Source organism: Myotis davidii, unplaced genomic scaffold (assembly GCF_000327345.1).
Source record: "Myotis davidii unplaced genomic scaffold, ASM32734v1 scaffold88, whole genome shotgun sequence".
Lineage (NCBI taxonomy): Eukaryota > Metazoa > Chordata > Mammalia > Chiroptera > Vespertilionidae > Myotis > Myotis davidii.
The window spans coordinates 2,935,218-2,940,700 of record NW_006300377.1 but is presented as its reverse complement, the minus strand read 5'-3'; the positions used below and the strand labels follow the sequence as shown (position 1 = coordinate 2,940,700).

Genomic DNA, 5,483 nt, shown 5'->3' with positions numbered 1-5,483 from the left:
CTCACCCCATTTTGGTTTCTGGCAATAATAACTTGGAAATATATTTAATAGAATATCATTTATTTTTATTATAGAAGTGAAACTTTTATTTTTACAGTGCTTCACAGTTTGGAAAGTGCTTTCACAGCTATTAGCTCATTTGATCCTCAGTGAGGTAGGCAAGGCAGGCATTATCCCCATTTTACAGATGAGAAAAGAGGTGCAGAGAGCTTAATTGACTACCAGGTCTCAAGGCCGAGGGGTGAAATGACGGTGAGTCTGGATCATCTGCCCTCCTTTTCATTTAAGGCTAACTTCATTCAGTCTGTGTTGTCATATTTGTTTCCTTTTTGGAAGAGGTAATTTTCAGACTTGTCACTACATCTTGGGGATGCCCCCAATATAAAGCTCAGGGACCTTTGAGCACTGTAATATTTATGCAGATACAACCTACTAACTAGGTATCATCTACTAACTTAAGTTTATTGAGCATTTATTATGAGACACTGTGTTAAGCCTCTTGTATATGTTATCTCATGGGATTCTCACAATAACCTTAAGAGATAGATGCTATAATTACCACATGTTCCCCATTTTATTTTTATTTTTTTAAATATATTTTATTGATTTTTTACAGAGAGGAAAGGAGAGAGATAGAGAGTTAGAAACATTGATGAGAGAGAAACATCGATCAGCAGCCTCCTGCACATCCCCCACTGGGGAAGTGCGCGCAACCCAGGTACATGCCCTTGACCGGAATCGAACCTGGGACCTTTCAGTCCGCAGGCCGACGCTCTATCCACTGAGCCAAACCGGTTTCGGCTCCCCATTTTATAGATAAGAAAACTGAGGCACAGAGGCCCAAGGTCATGCAGGTAGGAAGTGATAAACAGAATTGAAACCCAGGCAGTTTGGTGCCAGAGCTTTAGCCACTGAGCTTTTTCTTCGTAAGTAGTTTGCTAACCTCAAAGAAACCAGCTTTTGGAGTGGAAAATTTTAGAATATAGTTTTCTAAATAAATCTTCTAAACTTATTAAAAGAAATGACCACTCACCTTCTGACTTTTCTTTCTTGCCAAAGAAAAGAAACATGCTATTTGCTTTTGTCCACTTCTTAATCCCTCTTCTTTCATTTCCTCTGCCTCTGTCCCTTTGGTATCAAGTAGTTTAGAGAGGCAGAGATACCACCAGGGAAGAAAAAGCGCTGGACCTGGATTCTAGTCACAATTTAAAATCAAAGTCATATGTCATTTTGACCCGAATTTCTATCATCAAGCTGGATTTCATCCTACTTTATGATATAACGATTGCTTAAGTGTATGTTGGGATATGCAAGGCTGACTTACCTGTATGATTTGATTCAGTGTGCCTATCACCTCTGATATTATTTATTCATTACCCCTTACCTTGTTTGTAAATATCTTTTTAAATATATATATATACTAGAGGCCCGGTGCACAAATATTTGTGCACTTGGGCGGGGGGGCCCTCAGCCCAGCCTGCGCCCATTTGCAGTCCAGGACCCCTTGGGGATGTCCACCTGTCAACTTAGGCCCACTCCCCAGGGGATCAGGCCTAAGCTTGCAGTCAGACATCCTTCTAGCAGCCAGGGAGCCCTCAGGGGATGTCCAACTAAAGGCTTAGACCCCCAAGGGAGCTGTGATGAGGAAGCTGGGGTGACAGAGGAGCCATGCTGTCCCGCCTCGCTGCCCCAGGTCAGGTTGCACACAGGACACCCAGACGGTGGCCAGGCGGGCCGGTGGATCGCTGCTGCCCTGCCCAGCCGCCCCGGGTCGCAGATAGCAGGCCTGGATGGCGGCAGGGCAGGCGGGATGACACTGACCCACCCTGACTGCAGTATGCAAATTAGCCGCCATCTTTGTTGGTGGTTAATTTGCATATCATGCTGATGAGCCAATGGGAGGCATAGTGAAGGTACGGTCAATTACCATGTTTGTCTATTATTAGATAGGATATATATATTTCTTTTATTGATTTCAGAGAGGAAGAGAGAGGGAGTGAAAGGGAGAGATAGAAACATCAATGATGAGAGAGAATCATTGATTGGCTGCCTTCTGCACGCCCTCTACTGGGGATCACGTCCTTCACCAGAATCAAACCTGGGACCCTTCAGTCCACAGGCCGACACTCCATCCACTAAGCCAAACCAGCCAGGGCTGTTTGTAAATATCTTATCACACCCAGAGTAGATCCCCTTGTACACCAGAGGTGGAACTCAATTCTAAGCAATAATAATATTTTTAGGATAAATTATGTTTTAATGAAAAATAATTGTCAGTTCTTGGGTTTTAGGAATGACTGGGTTTCTACTTGGATCTGCTACAAGTGATCAGTTCAACATTTATTGAATTCCTACAATGTACTGGTCATTGAATTAGGTCTTGAGGAGATAACAATGAACTGAAGTCCACATCTTCTAAGTTTACAGTCTAGTGGAGGAGACCAAGTCATTTAACAGGTTGTTTCTATGTACTTGTACTAAGTTCTCCCTTATACAGAGCGTCTTGGGAACAAAGAGGATGCATCCTTCAGTCTGGGAGATTCTGAAGGCTTTCCAAGGAGGTTACACCTGGCCTGGGTTTTGAAGGATGAGTAGAATTTAGGGGATGAATGAATAATGAGTTTAATATGTGAAAATATTTCAGTACTTGAAGAATTAGTATATGGTGATCTGTTGATACAGATTTCATTAAAGTGTTCCTAAGTGATGTTGGACCAGACAGCTTCTTGCATCAAAGTTTTCTTTCCTCAGTGAATTGTCTTTGTTCTTGGCAAAATGCCATTGCAATAAAAGAATCTGTTGTAACTTTCCATTGTACTAGTAATCATAGCTCACTTTACTGAACACCTATAGCAAGAAAGATGTATATTTTTTAGGCCAGTGTCTACTTGACATTATCATAAAAAAGGAATAAGGTTTTTTGTAGACAAATATTTCCCAGACTGTGTTTCCCCAAACCTACTTCATGTCAGTAGCACCCTCCACTCCCCAGTGTGACAATTAAAAATATCTCCAGACATTTGCCAAATGTTTCCTGGGGGACAAAATCTCCCCTGGGAAGAGAACTACTGGTCTAGACTGTGAGTTCTTGAAAGCAGAGGCTATCTTTCTCCTGAGTCCACAGTGCAGGTTAGACATGTAATCATGCATCAATGTTTGATAAATAAACTAGACCTATGATCAGGAAATATCAGATTGCACAGATTCTAAAAATATCAGGTTATAAACAGGAAAACTTAGCATTATTGGTATTGGTTCACTATCTAAATTAGTAAGTACATTGATAAATATAGCTGCTGTTTAACCTCCACCTTGTCCATACAATTTACAATAATGTAGGCTAATTTGTGGAAGATTAGTGGATCATCTCCAGCCCGAACATGATGATGGTACCCAGAAAAATGTATATAATTGTGTGAGCTTATCTATAGATATACTAATGCTCATAAAAGGTTTTCTATAGTAGCTGACATCTGAGATGAGTTCATCATACTATCTCGTTTTGCTGTTCCTCATATTCAGAATGATAGCATGGTAAAATATGAGAAATCTAGAGAACCTTAGGTCAAAAGACACCAGAAACTCTTCATTATATTATGTGTTTAGTGAATAATAAGATCTCGTTAATCGTAGCTATAATCATCATCATCATCATGAAAGGAATAGTATCCTTCAGGACCAAGTAGCACATTGAATGTCTTTCAATCTCTTCAGGACCTCCAACCAGCCTGTTCCAGCCACCTCGTCGTCCTGGCCTTGGAACCGTTGGAAAACCAATTCGACTGTTAGCCAATCATTTTCAGGTTCAGATTCCTAAAATAGATGTGTATCACTATGATGTGGATATTAAACCAGAAAAACGGCCTCGTAGAGTCAACAGGTAAGGATTAGAAAGACTAGACCTCTATACCAATGCATATACTTTATTTATCATGTGTCATACCGTCCTCTAATTCTTTCACGGTGCAGGCTTTGTTTTTCTCTCAGTTCCTTCGCTATCTCATACTTTGTTATCCTCCGCAGATTCTAGCAGGGTGCTGGATGCATCATTGTTCAGTCAGTAAATACTTATTGAAGGAAGAAGAAAGGTCACTCTTTCATTGTCCAAGGGTAGCAGAAATTTATAAAAGTGGGTGAAGACATTAGTGTCTATGGGAAATAGAACTATCTGGAAGTTCAAATTTTATTATTAAGTGTTGGTAATAGACATGAGAAAAATATGTGTAAAGACAGATGGATCATCTGGGGAGTATTGAAAAAAGTAAGCTGAGAGAGAAGTTCTGTTTAATTCCAGCATTACCCAAGAGGGGCCTGGATAAAGTGATTTACGTATTGTGGTCTCGATGACAGGAATGTACCAAGTTGAAGTCATAGTCCTTTAGCAGATATTCTTACAGGGTGCTGAGAACACCCACTTTTCTTTGTTTCCATACTTTGATATTCAGTCTTTAATATTAAGGTTCTTGCTTTTCTAAGGATGCGCTTGCTATCACTAACATTGGTAAGATGCAGCACCCAACTTCTCATTGATTTTTTTTTTTTTTTTTTTTTTTTGAAGGAAGAGGGATAGAGAGTCAGAAACATTGATGAGAGAGAAAAATCAATCAGCTGCCTCCTGCACACCCCCTATTGCTAGGGATCAAGCTCGTAACCTGACCGTGCCCCAACCCCCCCCCCCTGATTCTAGCATTCCAAAGTCTCACAGGCTCCGTCTTAAACTGCATACTGCATTTATTTCAGGGCCTGCATACAGTGAGGTCTGGCATATATGCATGAACACTTAAGTAAAGCTATGCATGCTTGATTGAGAGAAAGGCTTTCATTCTAAAAGGAAAGAAAATACATTGGTAACCTATAGGAATGAGGATATTTCACAACATTCCCTTCTCTACACTGCTTAAGAGCATTTTGGAATAAGACAAGACAGTCCGCAGAATTATAAATAGCCAGCAATAGTCAAAGGGGTTGACTTATTCCTTTGAGAATGATGCATCTTAGATTTACTGATCCTCAGGTTTCTGAATTTCTGCCCACTTTCTTTTCCAAAACCAGTATACTTGAATAAGGACGTATATTTGAAACAAACTTATCATCCTATATAATAAAAGGCTAATATGCAAACTGTCCCCTCGATCAGGAGTTTGACCTGGAGTTCAACTGGGAGTTTGACCAGGGAATGGGGCTGGCCAACTGACCACGGCCCCGCCCCCTGGCTGGCCAGCCGATCCACCCAATTGGGGCAGACAGGGCAGGCCAGCTGGACGCCACCCGTGCACAAACTCACACACCGGGCCTCTAGTTCAATTATGAACTTGCTATACTTAGATACCTAAGAGAGGTTATTCTTTCTTATAAGTCTATGTTTATCATAGGGGAGGAATTTGGAAAGCAGGAGTGTGAGAGGATGCCATAAATTTTATCTCTCTTTCCTTTTATTCCTCCCTTTTGTTATCTTGGAGTTGCTTGTGTTTCCGCTGTTAAAT

At 40.9% G+C, this 5,483-nt stretch overlaps 1 protein-coding gene across 2 annotated transcripts in view; it reads left to right on the top strand.

The window, feature by feature from the left end:
- Positions 1-3,666: 3,666 nt before the first annotated feature.
- Positions 3,667-5,483, top strand: part of AGO4 (argonaute 4, RISC catalytic component) — a 26,586-nt gene continuing 24,769 nt past the window's right edge. Inside the window, exon 1 of one of the 2 annotated variants that reach the window (XM_015572855.1) lies at positions 3,667-3,880. The gene's annotated coding sequence lies outside the window, so the exon portion shown is untranslated. The remainder of the gene's footprint in view (positions 3,881-5,483) is intronic. The other variant, XM_015572856.1, reaches the window with a different exon arrangement.